Source organism: Nothobranchius furzeri, chromosome 16, assembly GCF_043380555.1.
Source record: "Nothobranchius furzeri strain GRZ-AD chromosome 16, NfurGRZ-RIMD1, whole genome shotgun sequence".
NCBI lineage: Eukaryota > Metazoa > Chordata > Actinopteri > Cyprinodontiformes > Nothobranchiidae > Nothobranchius > Nothobranchius furzeri.
Window position 1 is genome coordinate 25,871,117 of NC_091756.1, and position 20,802 is coordinate 25,891,918.

The 20,802-nt window shown below is 45.8% G+C and overlaps 1 protein-coding gene across 4 annotated transcripts in view; it reads left to right on the top strand.

Annotated features, from left to right (window-relative positions):
* Positions 1-20,802, top strand: part of LOC107388258 (arf-GAP with dual PH domain-containing protein 1) — a 42,370-nt gene that overhangs the window by 2,879 nt on the left and 18,689 nt on the right. The gene's annotated exons all lie outside the window — the stretch shown is intronic.

Here is a 20,802-nt window from a genome sequence, read left to right on the forward strand (position 1 = left end):
TACTTCACACTTTAAAACCGAAGAAATCGTTTTATATAGTCAGAAATTAAATAGACTAAACATCTCCGACCCTTACCGTGCCCCTGGGATACTTTTTTAAAACGCCAGAAGCTGTCGGAGCGGACTTCTTACCGGACCTGGCCGGGGAACGCCTTGGGATTCCCCCGGAGGAGCTGGCCCAAGTGGCTAGGGAGAGGGAAGTCTGGGCCTCTCGACGCTACTGCCCCGCTACCCGACTCCAGATAAGTGGATGAAAATGGATGGATGGATGGATGGACAAATAACAGGTTTACACGTAAGTAGTTTAAATACAGTGCTGTGCTGTTTGAATGTATAAACTGAACACCAAGAGAAATCACTAGTCTGATTGTTTTCCGTGAATAAAATAAATATGTCAGGCAGGAGCGTCTCAGGATCTGTCTGAGATCTGTCTCGGTGAGACAGATCCAAAGTGCTTTTTATGTTGATCTGACAATTGATCAACCATTGCTTAAAAATTAAATACAGCTTAGCTGGTTAATTGCTGTGATCATAAAACACGTAAACGGCAGCACGCAGAACTCACGAGGCAACGTTTTACATGACGTTTACTTGTTGCTATGAGTAATAAGACAGAAAAAGCCACGCCAAAATAAGTTTAGGAAGCCCACTAAGAATCGTAATAAAAGCATTTAAAATAAATACCATACACAGTTGAGGAAACGTTGGTTTAAGTACCTGATATAAAGCGGTCGCTGCATAAGCGAAAAAGTCATCCGCGTCTGTTCTGCATCCTGGGGCACAACAGGAATCTACCATATTTCCCGTTTGATTGAGTTTTCTGACAATAACAAATAGTCCAGCTGCGGGCTTCTGCCTGCCAAGATGGCGCCGTTTCGATTTGAACTGTTGCATGCTGGGAGAAGTGACGTCAACTCCCGGAGCTCTATTGGCTGGTTCCTGTAAACATTTAAGCCCCATCCCAGAAAACAAATCCCAAACAAAAATTAAAAAGAATCTCAGTTATACTTTTTACGGGTATTAAATTCTCTCTTTTCATAGTTTTTACCTTGCTGCTGTTTGTTCAAATTTTAATTTCTCCAACGCATTTAGTTGTAATTGAGTTATTTGATACTTAATGTGTGTGAGGAAGAGTAGGTGGGTCTTTCAGTTCAACATCCAGAGTTGTCAAACTGTTGGGCCCAATCCAAATCCCAATCCCAATCCCAATACCCCTCCCACTGTCTTTATGGGTGACCCTGCGAGGAAAGTTGACCATTGATCAGGATTGATGGTTTATCCCTTAAGGTCCACGTGGCAGGGATGAGGTGGTGCTCACTCCTCACCCCTGCCTCATGGACCCAAGGGATAAACCATCAATCCTGCTCAATGGTCAACTTTCCTCACGGGGTCACACCCATTAGGACAGTGGGAGGGTTATTTGCCCTGTGCCATACGGTCTTCTGTGAAGTGCACTTGGAAGAGATGTGCAGTAAAGCTTTGAGTGTGTAGTACACAAGTCTGCAAATAATCACCAAACTGAGACAGGGAGCATTGCATCAGAAAAGGCACTTTTTTCCCACAGCAATGGATTGTGGGTAATACATTTGGTGAAGGGGTGAAGGATGCAAGGGTCAAGGGTGCCAAAGGGGCATGATCAACTTCCGCACTTGAGAATCGAGACACCCTACACACTCGTATCCCTAGCCGGAATCACACCATAGAGGGCTGCAAGTGGCCTTGTTGTAAAAGGACAACATGGCAGGATCTTGCCAGGACACTTGGTCTAATATACCATCTAAAGAAGGTGCAGCAATAACCACTTAACTGTCTGGTTCCAGGATTCCCAGACTCATATTTCTTGTCTCATAATGGTCTGGACATGAATAAGTAATGCCCGTTTGGCGACTCAGTTTGAAGATGGGGACAAGATCCCATCAGGTCACCTTCACAGAGATTTGAGAGTGGCTGAGTGCCAGGTTCACGAGGGTTGGCTGAATTTCTTTTTTTTTTTTCTTGTATTGAACTAAGAGGTCCTTCATTGAGAAACCATTTTTTACTTATTATTTTTCAGCCACTTTGAATTTAACATTCAGGCTGATAATGAGAATAATCTACACCTATCTCCTGCATCAGCTTCTGATATAAAATCGACTGTGAAACTCTAGGATTTGAAAATCCTGACGGCTCTACAGCACACTGTCACATTCATGGACTCACCCATCTCGACTCATGACGAGGAAGGCTGTTGTTGGTTCAGCATCTAGGAAAGAGAACATCTCGGCTAGTAGAAGCTAACCATTAGCATTAACAGCTCCACCACACAGCAGAACTTCTCCAGGCTTGTGTTAATTGTGGAAATAAAACATCAACGTTGCAGAGCAAACAAAGTCAGCAGTAGAGTCGCATTGCTGTTAGCCAATCAGAGGCAAGATGTCCAAATATCAGGAAATAAGACTCCAAATCCTTCCGTGTGAAGCTGCTTCCTCTGGCTAAATTCTCCATTCTGAAACTGGTGCATGGAGCTTTTTTCCCTCAGAGTGCGAGTCACAAGGCATTCATTCTTAATAGAAGCCGCTGCAGATGTATCAAACATATGAGTGAAGTTCCTCTGACGTCACTCAAAACTTTCAAAAACCCGTTAAAAACCGTAAAGTTTGTGACTGCACCAAAAACATTAAGATACTGTCTAATCGCTGACTTTTACTTGGACCTGAAATGAAACAGTTTGATGCTGGAAGAATTTTCCAAAAACCCCACAGTTTCATCACAGAGTTCCCGATTCCTCTTGTAAAACCAGTACAGAAGTGTTCACATTCTGACCCAACACTGGAGTTCTTTTATTGGGGGAAAACTGTTTTGTCTTAAAAACCTGACTGAAACTTGCTTTGAAAGTCTGGTCTAATAATTTCCCTGGATAGATGAAAGAAAACTATTTAGCATGTATTTACTTTTAGACCTGTGTCCTCTGTTGTGGACTGACAGATAAAGGGGATCAGATGTGTGGGATGTAGAGTGAGGATACATTATTAATAGAGGTCAATCTGTCAAATGAAATGTATCAAACTTAACAGAAAATCTGGGGCCATTTTCCCTTCGGTTCTGGTTGATTTATTGGGAGTTGTTTGAAATCTGATTGTATCATCATCCACAGAGGTTGATTGAGTATTTAGTTCTGGGGAATACCCAAACATCCAGGCCTCACATACACTGGAAGCAGTTGGAACAACAGTGTTTCTGTTCCACTGGAAAAGGACGACTGACCAAGAAGCCCTAACGGTCGTTCAGTGTGGCAGCATTTTGGCAGCTGGTTAATCTCACAGATTGCACAAAATAGACTGAATGATTAGGTGCTGCCTTTTAAACTCAACAGATGAAGCTGCTTCAGCTTGAGGCTTAAAGTGTATTTGAATCCGGAGCTCTAAAATGTACCTAATTTATCGTCAAAAGCTACAGTTTCAACCACAAACAGAAAACGTGGGTGCCATGGATTTCAAATATGATGTCTGTGAATTTTAAAGACACATGAATGAGACATGAATACCAAGAACGAGCTTATTTTTTAACAGGGGGGAACGCTGTTTTAGGTTTTGTGTGAAAAATAAGTCCAGGACTACAAATGCGCGTCACTAAAGTGACGTCATCGAACAGACACGGTCAAATCTGAGGGAAAATGGCTGTAAGTTCAGCAAACTTCCCACCGGAGGAAAGAACCATCAAAAAGCTGGTCATGTGGTAAGCAGTGGCTACTTTGGGGAGAGGAGATTATGTGGTGACGTCACATATGCAACGTGCCGATTTCTGGTGTGTAGTCTAATTACAAATTTTTACAAGCTGATAAATGTCAAAGTACGTGACTGGTGTGGTCGAAACTCCATCATTACTTTTCATTTCAATTGCAGTACAACATGTGTGATCCAGGGCGTAAGGTAAGGCGGATTAGAAAATAGCGTTTTTAGCCCCGTTGACTTGCATTCATTTTTTCGTTCTTCTGGGGACCCGTGAACAGACTGGAAAGGGAGGAGACTTAGGCTCCCTATTCCCACGCCGGGGTGAGACAAGATATCATAACAGCATCCCTCATCAGGCAAAATAAATAATGTTATTTTCACACACATTGGAACAGTATTATTGTAATAAATAATTACCTCGCAATTCACTATAGTGGACGGTAACGCACGTCCTCCATGATGAAATATAGGATTATTAATACTAAATAAGTAATTTAAACATTCATCATTTCAGTTTCCGTCTTCTTCATGAAATAAATGAACATTAATCTTACCTGGTAAAACGTGTTTGCTGCAGATCTGAAATTACTTTGAGGGTTGCTAGTCCGTTTGATTGATTGCCGCAGTTCATTCCTGTTTTTGGTATCTATCAAACTTATTTAAAAAAAAAAGTTGAGTTAACAACCTCACCTGTTAGTGCTACCAACTATTACCGTTTTACTGTGAAATCAACAGAATCAAAGCGATAAAAGGCTACAAACTGGCTTATTTTGAATAGCTTCAATAGAGTTTAAACGTAAAAGTTTTAACTCCATTTGCAAACTTGTAAATGGTCTTTCTATTGTCCACAATGGCTAAGGGGGTCGGTCCCATGAGCAGCATGGCTTCACGTTTAAAGGGTCAATTAGCAGCTCTTCTCTGCTTTTCCAAGCAGCTCTGTCTTACTGGCGTATTTTTTTCTTATAAAGATGTTTGTCACTCGGTTACTTTAAAGCTGTGTGATGTAATGATGAGCTTACATCAAGCTTCTCCCACAAATGTAGGTCACTCTGACTAGAACCCAACATGTGGAAGAAAACAGAAGCTTTCACGTGAGTTAGGGGAATTTCAGAAATGTTGCAACTAAAACATTTTCAGTTTGAAACCGTCTTGAGGTGGGTTCCTTATATAGGAAACATTATTTCTGATTGGCTTAATGAACTGTGAATTGGAATGTTTATTATGTGAAGTGCCTTGAGACGACTCTTGTCGTGATTTGGCGCTATATAAATAAACTTGAATTGAATTGAATTGAATCCATGTTTGGTTCCTTTGATAACGTAAATCTCTGTTCCACTTTTGAACCTGAATTCTGAATTCAGTCGAGGTTTCCCTTATGCCTTTAACCAATGATGAATACGCTTCTTATTTCTGGGACTGTTTGATCATTCTAAGCACCCTTACGCTATAAAGAAGGTTCACCCATTCACACGCACATTTCCACAGCTGGTCTTTGGTCCATCTGGTCTTTAACAGAATACAAAGTGCCTTTTCTATGTTTTAAACACACTCATACACTGATAGACCCACTGGAGAGTGGGAAGCCAGGCATCTAACTACCAACTTTACAACTTGCACCAGATTGTATAATTCTGTTGATCAAAAAGATAAATCAGTTGTAACCTGATGCTGCTGCTGTGACAGACCTGCCTCAGCCTTGTTTTGATGCCAGCATTCTTTTTAACTAGAAATAGTAACTTAATGTAAAAGTTGAAGCTGACAAGCACCAGAATTGGTCACGCTGTGTCTTAAATTGTGCTATAGAAATAAAGTTGGAATGGTATGGTATGGTAAAATGCCCCCTAGTGGCCGGCTGCAGTGTTCCATTAGTAACACCCGACGAGCGTTTCGCCTGACAGTGTTTTTTCTCAGACCAGGGCTATAGGGAGCCTAAGTCAGTTCTGCATCATGGGTCCCCGGAAGAACGAAAGAATGAATGCAAGTCAATGGGGCTAAAAACCTTATTTTCTAACTCCACATGTTTTGTGCTATGGGTTTCACATATGTCGTCGTCGTCTTCCTCCGCTTATCCGGGTCCGGGTCGCGGGGGCAGCATCCCAACTAGGGAGCTCCAGGCCGTCCTCTCCCCGGCCTTGTCCACCAGCTCCTCCGGCAGGACCCCAAGGCGTTCCCGGACCAGATTGGAGATGTAACCTCTCCAACGTGTCCTGGGTCGACCCGGGGGCCTTCTGCCGGCAGGACATGCCCGAAACACCTCCCCGGGGAGGCGTCCAGGAGGCATCCTGACCAGATGCCCAAACCACCTCAACTGGCTCCTTTCGATTCGGAGGAGCAGCGGTTCTACTCCGAGTCCCTCCCGAATGTCCGAGCTCCTCACCCTATCTCTAAGGCTGAGCCCGGCCACCCTACGGAGGAAACTCATTTCGGCTGCTTGTATCCGCGATCTCGTTCTTTCGGTCATTACCCAAAGCTCTGACCATAGGTGAGGATTGGGACGTAGATCGACCGGTAAATCGAGAGCCTGGCTTTCTGGCTCAGCTCCCTCTTCCCCACGACAGATCGGCTCAGCGTCCGCATCACTGCAGACGCCGAACCAATCCGCCTGTCGATCTCCCGATCCCTCCTACCCTCACTCGTGAACAAGACCCCGAGATACTTAAACTCCTCCACTTGAGGTAGGACCTCTCCCCCGACCCGGAGGTGGCAAGCCACCCTTTTCCGGTCGAGAACCATGGTCTCAGATTTGGAGGTGCTGATCCTCATCCCAGCTGCTTCACACTCGTCCACGAACCTACCCAGCAAGAGCTGAAGGTCAGAGCTGGATGAAGCTAGGAGGACCACATCATCCGCAAAAAGCAGAGACGAGATTCTCCTGCCACCAAACTCGACACACTCCACACCACGGCTGCGTCTAGAAATTCTGTCCATAAAAGTGATGAACAGAACCGGTGACAAAGGGCAGCCTTGGCGGAGTCCAACCCTCACTGGGAACAGGTCCGACTTACTAACGGCTATGCGGACCAAACTCACGCTCCTCTGGTAAAGGGACTGAATGGCCCTTAACAGAAAGCCACCCACCCCATACTCCTGGAGCGTCCCCCACAGGGTGCCCCTGGGGACACGGTCATAAGCCTTCTCCAAATCCACAAAGCACATGTGGATTGGTTGGGCAAACTCCCATGCCCCCTCCATCACCCTTGCAAGGGTATAGAGCTGGTCCACAGTTCCACGGCCAGGACGAAAACCACATTGCTCCTCCTCTATCTGAGATTCAACTATCGATCGGACCCTCCTCTCCAGTACCTTGGAGTAGACCTTTCCAGGGAGGCTGAGGAGTGTGATCCCCCTATAGTTGGAACACACCCTCAGGTCACCCTTCTTAAAGATGGGGACCACCACCCCGGTCTGCCACTCCCTAGGAACTGCCCCCAATGACCACGCAATGTTGTAGAGACGTGTCAACCATGACAGCCCTACAACATCCATAGCCTTGAGATACCCAGGACGAACCTCATCCGCCCCCGGGGCTCCGCCGCTGTGTAGTTGTTTGACTACCTCAGCAACTTCTGCCCCCGAGATCGGACAGTCCATCCCCAGGCCTCCCAGCTCTGGTTCCTCCTCGGAATGCGCATTGGTGGGATTGAGGAGCTCCTCAAAGTATTCCTTCCACCGTCCGACTATAGCCTCAGTTGACGTCAGCAGCTCCCCATCCCCACTGTAAACAGTGTGAGCGAGTTGCTGCCTTCCTCTCCTGAGGCGCCGGACAGTTTGCCAGAACCTCTTTGGAGCCGATCGATAGTCTTTCTCCATGGCCTCACCAAACTCCTCCCACGCCCGAGATTTTGCCTCGGCAACTGCCACTGCTGCACCCCGCTTGGCTATCCGGTACCTGTCTGCTGCCTCCGGAGACCCACTGACCAACCACGCCCTGTAGGCCTCCTTCTTCAGCTTGACGGCTCCCCGAACCTCTGGTGTCCACCAGCGGGTACGGGGGTTGCCACCACGACTGGCACCGGCCACCTTACGACCACAGCTAGCAACAGCCGCCTCGACAATCGCAGAGTGGAACAAGGCCCACTCGGACTCAATGTCCCCCACTGCTCTCGGGACGAGCTCTGCCGGAGGTGGGAGTTGAAGACCGTCTTGACACATATGGTGTCCATGAATTTTAAAGACACATTTTGATACCAAGAATGTGCCTATTTTCGAACGCAGGGAACGATATTTTAGGTCAGTGGTTCCTAACCTGGGGGTCCCGACCCCCACAAGGGGGCGCCAAAGCCTCTCAGTGGGTCGCCAGGACCTCTCCACTTTAAGGGGTTAAAACTTCATTTATTACTTGTTTATAGCCTACATTTTGCTCACATTTTTTTTCATGAGTGAAAAGTTTACTGATATTAAGACAGGAAATAATTAGTACAGAAAAAGTAACACACTTTTAAGAACATTTTGCTCAGCCCACTGTTTTATTTTCAAGTGTCAAAAGCTCATTAAAGATAGGACTGGTTGGTTAATCACAGCCTTTACAGTAAATAATCTAGTATAAACAGTTACACATTTAAGTACATTTTGCTCAGTGTATTTTTTATGTGTCAAACGTTTATTGAAAGGAATGATTGATTTATCAGTGTTTACAAGAAACAATGTGTTCAGAAAAGTAATACAAACTGTCAAGCACATTATGCTCTGGTTGGTTTTGTTAATGACTTTGTTCTGTACTGGAGCCTACTATTACTGTTATCTATTGAATCAAAGCATATTAAAATGTGCTTGAACAATTTTATAATTTCTTAACACTGTTTGTACTGGAAGAGAGAATAGGAGGGGGTCGTCAAAAATTTCACTGGTAAAAAACGGGGTCCCTTGGGAAAAAGGTTGGGAACCACTGTTTTAGGTTATTTGTGAAAATAAGTCCAGGACCACAAATGCACTTCATGAAAGACCAGACATGGAGAAAACTGAGGGAAAAGGAATGTATGTTCAGCAAACTTCCCACAGGAGGAAAGAACCACCATAAATCTGGTCATGTGGTGAGTAGCAGCTACGCTAGGGGAGAGGAGGTTATGTGATGACTCCATAAATATGACGTGCCGATTTCTGGTTTGTAGTCATGCTAATTACAAACTTTTACAAGCTGATAAATCTCAAAGTATGTGACTGGCGTGGCCGAAACACTCAACATTACTTTTCATTTAAATTGCAGTACAACATATATGTGATCCAGGGCGTAAGGCAAAGTGGATTAGAAAATAGCGTTTTTAGCCCCGTTGACTTGCATTCATTTTTTCGTTCTTTCGGGGACCCGCGATGCAGAAGTGGCTTAGGCTCCTTTTTCAATTCTGGTCCTGGAGTGCCGGCATCCTGCATGTTTTAGTGGTTTCTTTGCTCCACCACACTTGATTCAGTGATTGAATTACCCGTGCAGCAGCTCATCCGGCTCTGTAGAAGCCTGTTAATCACCTGCTGATTGAAGTTAGTGATGGGAACTCCGGCTCATTTAAAAGAACCAGTTCTTACGAGTCGGCTCACTAAAGCGAGCCATATCATTTGGCTCTCAAACGGCACCTTGCATTTGTTGTTTCTTAAATGAATTCATCACCAGAAATGATACAAAACTGTGCATAAAATGAATTACTAATCTACAATATACATTCTTTCAAATGCTCTTTTATTCAACATGTGTGCACAGCCGCACCAAGCACATTTTTCCTCTTTTTAGCTGCTCACGCTGGCTTCTCTATGAGGGCGCTGGCTCCTATCGGTGACGTCACTGAGCCGGCTCTGAGAGCCGTTTTGTTCATGACTGACACATCACTAATTCAAATTCATAGGGGGGTTAAGAAGGGAAACAACTAAAACATGCTGGATACTGGCTCCTGGGGAAGGGAGTTGCAACTTACTTTTACAACTTTCCACAGTCCTTCACAATTAGTTCTCAACATCTACACGGAGTGTTGCCTTTGAACAAATTTGAAGGTTTTAAAACAGCAATGTGGATTTCCCCTTTACACCCATATCCTCCGAAGTAGTCACACCACAACGCTTAAGCTTAGTTTACGCTTCTCCACCTGTGCTGCTATAGAGACATGCAACGCCATTATCCGCCGTTGCAAGGGCTCTCCAACAGGCACCCAAAGAGGGACTGAGTCAAGCTCACTTATCTAAACACCTGTCGAACAAGATTGGGAACGCACGCTTGTGATTGGTCAGGACGCTGCTTTTTTCTACAGCACTGCCATTGTGCCTCAAAAACACAAAGAGAGCCAAAGATATTTAGAGGAAGACATGGAGCAGCTTGAACAATACCTTGTGGAAATATTCTAAAAGATACAGACGTTTTATTCACCAGTGACCAGAGGTTTAAAGATATATATCAAGCCTTTTATTCGTGGACGGAAATGAGGGGAAACATGGGTTTAGAAGTGGCAAGTGCAAGAAGAGTTGGAGGAGAATGAAGGACAAATTTGTCCGTGTTAAAAAGTATCTGAAATACAAAAACACAATAAAAATACAATAGTAAATGCCCTGGATACATGGCAGGATATGACAGTTTTGAATTGTGTCCTCCTGTTGAACTTGGCCCGTCTCCTTGCTTACTCGTGGCGCTGATATATCACCCACCAAAGTTCAGTGCTGACTTTCTAAAGGACTTTGCTGATATCCTGTCTTAACGTCATGATGTATGATCACGTCTTAATTCTTGGTGATTTTCATATTCATGTATGCTGTCCAGATAAGCCGATGGCCAAATGGATGGAGTTCTTTTCATTTGTCACAGTGGGTCCCACTCATGAACACACAGACATAGGACTTGGTGCTCTCTCTTGGTCTCCATGTTGGTAATGTAGAGATTATGAGTCCTGTTTTTCTGATCACTCACCGATTTTGTGTAATTTCATTTTAGCATGCCAACCTGCTGTAAATATGAGGCTTTGTTGGGCTGTCAATATAGCTAAGGTTGCTGAGTTTGCTGATACTTTGAGGGCTTAAGCTCCATTCAGTGCCACTCAACGCTGAAGAGTTTACCCTTCAGTTTGACTTGACTTGCAAGCACATTCTGGATAAAACTGCTCCTGTGAAGCTGAGGAAACCTCGGCTATCTGAGGATAAGCTGACCTGTAAACTGGTTTGTAGGAGAGGGGAGAGGAAATGGATAAGAGATGGTCTCCAGATCTCTCGGGATATTTTTACAGACTCTTTATCAGCCTACTAGAATGCAGTCAAGACAGCAAGGATTAAGTACTTTCCTGACATTGTGGCATCAAACTGTCAAGATCCATGCACCCTTCTTATTGTGCTCAGTTCAGTGATGATTTTTTTCTGAATCTGGTCAGCTGTCCCCATTTGTTGGAAATTGTAAAACTTCCTTCACTACTTTGTGGAGAAAGTTTCTAATATTCAAGCTGCATTTTCAGCCTCACCACCTGTCGCTATGGACCTGTTGCCTCCCCGGGCAACGCTTGAGACATTTAAATCAGTTTCTGTGTCTGAGTTAAATAAATCGGTTAGGGTCAGTTGAAGCCATCTGGCTCATCTTGCGATATTCTCCCACCTCAAATCTATAAGGAGGCATTGTCAACACTGGCCCTTTATATTGAGTCAATTATAAATAGCAGCCTTCTTGCAGGTGTGGTCCCGAGCTCTCTAAAAAAAGCAGTTCATCCAACTCTTAAAAAACCTGGACTAGATTCATTAATGTTGGCCAATTATAAGTCAATTATACAGAAGGCTCTGTGTCTGCATTGTTGGACTGTTAAGGCATGGATGGCCTCTAACTTCCACTATTTAAATGAGTCAAAAACTTAGGTCATAGTACTCAGCCCTGGTGAAAGAGCTGGAGCAGGTGTTGAGATTGATCTTGCTTCCTTGGCACGGTATTAAGATAAGGTGGTCACTCATATCGATGCAGCCCTTAAATTTGACGAGCAAATAAACATGGTTGTTTGGGCATGGTTTTTTAAATTTTAGACAGCTTTCCAAGATAAAACCTCTCTTGTCAAAAGTCCATTTGGAAACAGTGGTATACGCTTTTATCATGTACCGTCTCGTCTCGAGGATCGTTCATGGATGAACTATCTAGGAGTCAGAGTACCCGGCCCGGAGGGTTATCGGGGTCCCACCCTGGAGCCAAGCCTGGGGTTGGAGCCCGTGAGCGAGCGCCTGGTGGCCGGGCTTTCGCCCATGGGGCCCGGCCGGGCCCAGCCCGAACCGGATACATGGGCTCATCCAACTGTGGACCCACCACCTGCAGGAGAAACATGAAGGGTCCGGTGCAATGTGGATCGGGTGGCAGACCAAGGCAGGAGCCTTGGTGGTCCGATCCCCAGATTAGAAAGCTGGTTTTTGGGACATGGAACGTCACCTCGCTGGCAGGGAAGGAGCAGGAGCTTGTGGCAGAGGTTGAGCGATACCGGCAAGATATAGTCAGACTCACCTCGATACATAGCATTGGCTCTGGAACCCAAGTCCTTGAGAGGAGGTGGACACTCTCCTTTGCTGGAGTTGCCCCGGGTGAGAGGCAGAGGGCTGGGGTTGGCTTTTTGTTAGCCCCAAGACGCTCTGCCTGTGTGTTGGGGTTTACCCCGGGGGACGAGAGGGTAGCTTCCCTGCGCCTTCGGATTGGGGAACGGGTCCTGACTGTTGTTTGTGCTTATGGGCCAAATATCAGTCCAGAGTACCCACCCTTTTTGGAGTCCCTGGGACGAGTGCTAGATAGAGCTCCATCAGGGGACTCCATTGTCCTGCTGGGGGAACTTCAATGCTCACGAGGGCAATGACAGCATGACCTGGATGGGTGTGATTGGGAGGAACGGCCCGCCTGATCTGAACTCGAGTGGTGTTTCGTTATTGGACTTCTGTGCAAGCCGCAGTTTGGCCATAACGAACACCATGTTCGAACATTAGGATGCCCATCGGTACACTTGGTACCAGGGCAGCCTAGGTCTCAGGTCGATGATAGACTTTGTAGTCGTATCATCTGACCTGCGGCCTTATGTTTTGGACACCCGAGTGAAGAGAGGAGCGGCGCTGTCAACTGATCACCACCTGGTGGTGAGTTGGATCAGATGGCAGGGGAAGATGCCGTGTAGACCTGGCAGACCCAAATGCATAGTGAGGGTCTGCTGGGAACGCCTAGCAGAAGAACCTGTCAAGACAGTCTTCAACTCCCACCTCCGGCAGAGCTTTGACCGTGTTCCGAGAGCAGTGGGGAACATTGACTCCGAGTGGGCCTTGTTCCACTCTGCGATTGTTGAGGCGGCTGTTGCTAGCTGTGGTCGCAAGGTGGCCGGTGCCAGTCGTGGTGGCAACCCCCGTACCTGCTGGTGGACACCAGAAGTTCGGGGAGCCGTCAGGCTGAAGATGGAGGCCTACAGGGTGTGGCTGGTCTGTGGGTCTCCGGAGGTAGCAGACAGGTACCGGATAGCCAAGCGGGGTGCAGCAGTGGCAGTTGCCAAGGAAAAATATTGGGCATTTGAGGAGTTTGGTGAGGCCATGGAGAAAGACTATCAATCGGCTCCAAAGAGGTTCTGGCAAACTGTCCGGCGCCTCAGGAGAGGGAGGATGCAACTCACTCACACTGTTTATAGTGGGGATGGGGAGCTGCTGACGTCAACTGGGGCTATAGTCGGACGGTGGAAGGAATACTTTGAGGAGCTCCTCAATCCCACCTACATGCTTTCCGAGGAGGAACCATAGCTGGGAGACCCGGGGATGGACTGTCCAATCTCGGGGGCAGAAGTTGCTGAGGTAGTCAAACAACTTCACAGCGGCGGAGCCCCGGGGGCGGATGAGATTCGTCCTGGGTATCTCAAGGCTATGGATGTTGTAGGGCTGCCGTGGCTGACACATTTCTGCAACATTGTGTGGTCATCGGGGGCAGTTCCTGTGGAGTGGCTGACCGGGGTGGTGGTCCCCATCTTTAAGAAGGGTGACCTGAGGGTGTGTTCCAACTATAGGGGATCACACTCCTCAGCCTCCATGGAAAGGTCTACTCCAAGGTACTGGAGAGGAGGGTCCGATCGATAGTTGAATCTCAGATTGAGGAGGAGCAATTTGGTTTTCGTCCTGGCCTTGGAACTGTGGACCAGCTCTATACCCTTGCAAGGGTGATGGAGGGGGCATGGGAGTTTGCCCAACCAATCCACGTGTGTGTTGTGGATTTGAAGAAGGCTTATGACCGTGTCCCCGGGGGCACCCTGTGGGGAACGCTCCAGGAGTATGGGGTGGGTGGCTTTCTGTTAAGAGCCATTCAGTCCCTTTACCAGAGGAGCGTGAGTTTGGTCCGCATAGCCGTTAGTAAGTCGGATCTGTTCCCGGTGAGGGTTGGACTACGCCAGCACTGCCCTTTGTCACCGGTTCTGTTCATTACCTTTATGGACAGAATTTCTAGGCGCAGCCGTGGTGTGGAGTGTGTCGAGTTTGGTGGCAGGAGAATCTCGTCTCTGCTTTTTGCCGATGCTGTGGTCCTCCTAGCTTCATCCAGCTCTGACCTTCAGCTCTTGCTGGGTAGGTTCGCAGCCAAGTGTGAAGCGGCTGGGATGAGAATCAGCACCTCCAAATCTGAGACCATGGTTCTCGACTGGAAAAGGGTGGCTTGCCATCTCCGGGTCGGGACAGAGGTCCTACCTCAAGTGGAGGAGTTTAAATATCTTGGGGTCTTGTTCACGAGTGAGGGTAGGAAGGATCGGGAGATCGACAGGCAGATCTGTCGTGGTGAAGAGGGAGCTGAGTCGGAAAGCCAGGCTCTCGATTTACCGGTCGATCTACGTCCCAATACTCACCTATGGTCATGAGCTTTGGGTAATGACCGAAAGAACGAGATTGCGGATACAAGCGGCCGAAATGAGTTTCCTCCGTAGGGTGGCCGGACTCAGCCTTAGAGATAGGGTGAGGAGCTATTTGATTGATTGATTGATTGATTGATTGATTATACACCAGAACAGCATTACGCCCTCTGATGTCCTGAAGGAGAATTGCTTTGCAACACTCTCCAGGCGACGGAGAAGTCCGAAAGCACAACATCTCCGTAAATGTGTGTGGGTCTCTCCCTCGTGGATCTGATGCAGAAGCATAAACTAGGCTTGATGCTACAGCAATCAAACACTCCATTCTTGTAGTAGTACGGCTGGACGATATAGATATAGAAAAGTAGTATATCGATAAAAACTATTTATATTGATCGATATCGATAATTATTGAAAAATAATTAAAAATTTAATTTTTTCAATTAAAATGTTAATTTTTTACATTAAATAAAAAAAATGTAAAACAATATATTTGGCCATTTTATTTCTGGTATTTATATATTTTCTCCGCATCTTCTTGCTGCAGCATCTTGCTGCCTCATGCTCTGTGTTGGTTTGAGAGGGGAGGGCCTGGTGACGTAGCGTACTCGAGTCTGTGGTTTTGATCGATTAGAAGTATGTATTGAGTCTAGTATGCTGCTACCTGATAGGTTATAAATGCAAAAAGGAATTTTTTTTATCAAAGTTTTATCAACCCATTTTTTTTCTTTCGCACCACATGTCTCGATAGATATATTGAAGTATTGAATTGTCGTCCAGCCCTAAGTAGTACTCTTCAGCTTTAACAGCCCTAAACCCAGTACTTTATGCAAATATGTAATGAAAATGTATCATGAATTTTTACACAACAGCATAATGAAATAACAAACTGAGTGACAGCAGCTAAATGTTGAGATTTTTGACTCTAGAGTTGTGCATTTAATCCTCTCAGCTATGTCAGTGTCAGCTCCAAGCGATCATTAAAATATATCATTGACAAAAAGTGGTTGTTAAAATACATGTTCTACTGTGCTTTTGTTAAAAACCTTCAGAAACCATGAAATTTTGAACCTTTGTCCGCCAACTGACTCAGGAAACGTGTTAAATAATCTGGATTTTAATATGGACCAAACTAATAAGGTAAATGGTGTATCAGTTTGAGGTTGGTTGTGTTCTTGTGCTATTTGGAGAATAACACCAAAGGAAGGAATGTATTTTTTGTTTGATGGGATCTTATAGATGCGGACGCTGGCAGAGCCAGAGGGTCGGGGCTTAATGCCAGCTTTGTGACTTTGGGTCATGATGGAAAAGTAGAGTTTAGACAGAAAATGTTGTGTGAAACCTGTAAAGTGAACCTCTTAAAGGAAATGCTGCTGGGACCAAACCCTGCTGCAGAATATCTCAGATGCATTAGTGATGACCTTTTCTGTTTCCAGTTAGAAGTTGGGGAGAACTTAATCAAGTTTGGATGAAAGATAAGTCCTTCCATTGTGGCTGCTGCATGACATCATTTAGCATCCCTTATTGTCTGTGAATCGACCTGTTCTCATGGCAGAACAACAAATCAGCTTCACTCTGCACCTCCATTACATAATCCATTAACCCAACAGACAGAAACGCTGGAATCGGTCAAAAAACACAAACTCTTTATGCTTACTCATTCCTACCCTTCCTTACCATTGCAGGCTTTCTCTGCTGATTTGCCGTGATGAGCTCACAGAGAGAGGCTGAGCTGGGAGCTTAGAATGCAGGGTTCCTCTGTGGCTCAGCAGCATTGTGGTTCTGCCCTCTACAAAGGACACACTGATAAGTTATTCCCACCAGAAAAGCCGCAGCAGTCCTCTGAGGAGTGAGGCAGGAGATATTTATTGAGCAGCGAAAACGGCGGGAGCTTTGATGAGATACGAGTCCTGTAGGCTATTAGCAGAACGCTCATGCCATCTCTTGCTGTTTTTAATGTTTACTCAGGAAAATTTGGGGTAAGAAAACTTTTCCATTGCTTGTGGGAAGGCAGCATAAAAAATGAATAAGTGAAAAGCAACTTCAGCCAATTAGGTAGAGGTGGGGTTTGCTGTAATGGGTTTTTGCTCTGAGCTATAAATGGAAGAGTGTAAAGAAAACTGGACTGCTGGGTTAGCATAGCACAAGCTATTCATTCAAGCATTGTTGACTCCTTTTACCTTTACTTTTGTATTTGTGGAGGAAAGCAACCAGTGGGTGTTCACTGACGCATTTTTATTAGACGAGCTTCAAGTTCGCTGCAACAGCTAATCAGCAATCATAAAGGACTCCAGTACAGTCAGTCTGACTGATAATCAACTAAAATGTAGTTGTAACTAGGGATGGGTACCTTTGAAATTTGAATCGATTCAGTACTAATTCCCTGTACCTAGAAATCGATACCGGTACTTAACGGTACCAATTTTAGATACTTTTGAGTGTTTAATATTTTAATTCTCTTTTATAATTAAATATATATTTTTCTCAATATATAACAATATTTGATACATATTACGATAAATAGCATTCAACTGTTTGTATTTTAACATTGTCCTTGTAGTTTTATAAGCTGATAATTAAACTGAAGCAAACATCTTTACTGTGAACTAAATTGACTGTGTATCTTCATTCCTTTTGCCGTCCTTTTTCATTTGATTTTTCCTACTGGGAAGTTAGAATTTAGCTGATAACAATGATAGCAATGGAGCTAACATATCAAGCTAACGTTATCTTAAACAGTTTATTTAGCTGCTGGAGCAGATTCAAACGATGATGCCTCACACTTAGATCGTTATCACTGGTTTCATCTTCACCCAATCACCCGTCGCATTTAGTAAAGTGAAGCCAAACTTTAGAGCATGTTCATGTTCTTCTAGTCAGAAATTCGAAGTTCCGAGGAGAAAGCGAACGCACCATTAGCGAAATGGAAGCTAACATATCAAGCTAACGTTATCTTAAACATTTTTTTTACCTACCGGAGTAGATTAAGATGAGGATGTCTCCCTTAGATCGTTGTCGCTGGTTTCATCATCACCCAGTTACCCATCACATTTAGTAAAGTGCGTACATTCTTTCTGCCATGCTGCTCTGTTTATAACTGGCTCGCAGCGAGCGACAACATAACGCTCTTGGGCATGCACAGCTGTCTTGGCAAGTTCTCGTCATGAAGGACGGGTACCAAAATGAGGCACCGTTTGAAATGATGTGAATCGGTACTTGGTCGGTACCTTAAAAAGTACTGAATTTAGTACCCATCCCTAGTTGTAACTGACCAGAACGAAAGAAAATATTTTCTATAGCGCCTCTCAAGGTAAGAATCATCAGGCACTTAACAAAAAATAATAATTAAAGTATAGAAAAGATTTCAAAAAATGAAAAATATGTTCTTGTTCACGAGTGAGGGTAGGAGGGATCGGGAGATCGACAGGCGGATTGGTTCGGCGTCTGCAGTGATGCGGACGCTGAGCCGATCTGTCGTGGTGAAGAGGGAGCTGAGCCAGAAAGCCAGGCTCTCGATTTACCGGTCGATCTACGTCCCAATCCTCACCTATGGTCATGAGCTTTGGGTAATGACCGAAAGAACGAGATCGCGGATACAAGCGGCCGAAATGAGTTTCCTCCGTAGGGTGGCCGGGCTCAGCCTTAGAGATAGGGTGAGGAGCTCGGACATTCGGGAGGGACTCGGAGTAGAACCGCTGCTCCTCCGGATCGAAAGGAGCCAGTTGAGGTGGTTTGGGCATCTGGTCAGGATGCCTCCTGGACGCCTCCCCGGGGAGGTGTTTCGGGCATGTCCTGCCGGCAGGAGGCCCCCGGGTCGACCCAGGACACGTTGGAGAGGTTACATCTCCAATCTGGTCCGGGAACGCCTTGGGGTCCTGCCGGAGGAGCTGGTGGAGAAGGCCGGGGAGAGGATGGCCTGGAGCTCCCTAATTGGGATGCTGCCCCCGCGACCCGGACCCGGATAAGCGGAGGAAGACGAAGACGAAGACGAAGACGAAGAAAAATATGTTTGTAATTTGAGAAAAAATGTGATTAAAAATGATGTAAGGAAAGGGAGAAAGAAACTGAAAAGGAAAGAGGGAGATCAGTAGCCTGGCAAGCTCCATTGACAGCGCTCGGTCGTAGAGCGGGTTCTATCATTGTCTTTCAAACGATTTCCACATGCTAGTGGACAATGAACAACGTGACGTACTCACCGCAACAGATGTCAGTAAATGAGGCAGTTCGCAATTGAAAAGGGCAAAAATACATCCTTTTTTTCTAAATAAATAACTTTAATACATTTTTCTGCTCCTGATTCTAATAAAGCCAAGCCCAAATAATCCAAAACAGATGTGAAAGCCGTTTCAAACTTCTTCTTCTTCAATGGGAAAATGGCAGGCTAGACGCCCACGTGGCGTATTGCTGCCGCAACCGCACTACTCACTGCCAATAGGTGTCACAGCCTGTCATAAACCCCCGTCTCTCGTTAAAAAGCACAGCAGCGCCCTCACCCTACGTCGATCCTCCACTCCCATCAAGGTACGCAGGGAAAAACCAGCAAGGCCTGTAGGCCCTAACCTCCTAAAATAGGTCCCCCGGTCACGGTCGTACCTCCCACAATGCAGCAGAACATGAGTCACCGTCTCCAGCTCCCCACGGTCACACCTCCCATCTCGGTCTTCCCCACAAGCCGCCACGAAGACTACAATGGCCCAACCTTAACCGAGTCAGGATCAGGACCACCGAGTCCCTCCTCCCAAAATCCAGGTCCAACCCACATCCACCCACCATCCGGTGCAACTCATAAAACCCCCTGCCCACCACCCCACCATTCCAGGAGGCCTGCCACAGCTTCAAGACCTCCCTGCCTATTGCAGAACAATACTCAGGGGATCCCATATCGACCTCCAACCCCAACCCTTCTTAAGCGCTGCCTTGGCCACTGAGTCCACCTGTTCGTTGCCCACCAGCCCTACATGTGCGGGGACCCAAACAAAACAAACCTCACTACCACAAGCCTGCGGCTCATGGAGCAATACCCTGGCTAAAGACACCAGATCCGGTCTAGAGCTGAATCCCGCCCCCGACTGTGAGAGCATATACATCTGTCTTGTTAGAATTTTGGTCCGACTGAAACAACTAAATGGTTAACACAAAAATTCTTCATATTTATGTGTCTAAAATTCTAAACATTTCCTCTGAGCATGTTAGTGAAATGCAAACAAACCCAGCTACAGACATGGTTCACATTTGAAGCTAAGAGGAAACAAATTCAGCATGTGTGAGTGTTGATGTTTTCACACCAAGGCCACGGGTCTTGACTCCTATTCAGAATGATCAAAGGAAGAACATTGATGAATGTCTTTCCTTAGATTGAAAGAGGCATCTTAAGTGGCAGCAGGGTGTAACTGCAGGGCAGTCTCCATTGCTCAGCCTCTCTTCTTTTCTGCAGGTTCTCAGTTGGGTCCTTTAGCTTCTCCATCTGTGCTTACTGATGCCTTAACGTCCCTGCCCTTTGTGTCACATGATTCCCTCGGTTGTTTCACGCTGTCACTGCGCGTGTGTTTGCTCACTTGGAAGGTGAAACATGGAGGAGCCTGAGAGACAGAGACTCAGATCGGTTCATGCAGATTGACGGGTTGTTATGAGCTTGTTTTTTTAGAAGTAGGTGAGCTATAAGACCACTTCTGGGGTTTACTGCTTATAGCACTGGTTTCAGATCCTGGCCCTAATGGCCCACCATCCGGTATGCTTACATGTTCCTTCAACACACCTGATTAGAATCAATGGGTGAGAAGCGCAACAAGAGGACCCGCTGAAAAGTTAATTTCACCCAGAATATATCAAATATAAATATTTTGAAATGGGCTACAATCCTTCTGGTCCCTCCTAAAGCTTGTTATCACATGGCTGATTCACAGAAATCTGATTAGGGTGCCTTCTGCTCTCTGGAGGTTCACATCTCACTGGGAGGGCACTCGGGATTTATAGTGATTAGATATTTCCTGTGGCCTGGGAATCCCCCAGAGGGACCTGGAGTGTCACTGGGAAGAGGGATGTCCTGGACTTGTTATTTGCATGCTTGTTGCCATCATGCTCTATCCACGACCCTGATGCTCTGCTACAGCTGTGATAGGTGATCATTTCCTTTATACGGATGTTTTGTGTTTGCTCAAAACAATCCACAACATCTCGATTTCTTTGGAACGTTTTGTTCCCATCATGCATTTGGAGACCTCACCAAGACCCTCAAAGTCTTGAACTGTTCTGCCTCTATCTGAGCAGTAGCCGTGGTTCTCCTGCTCCCAGCAGACTGAGATAGATCC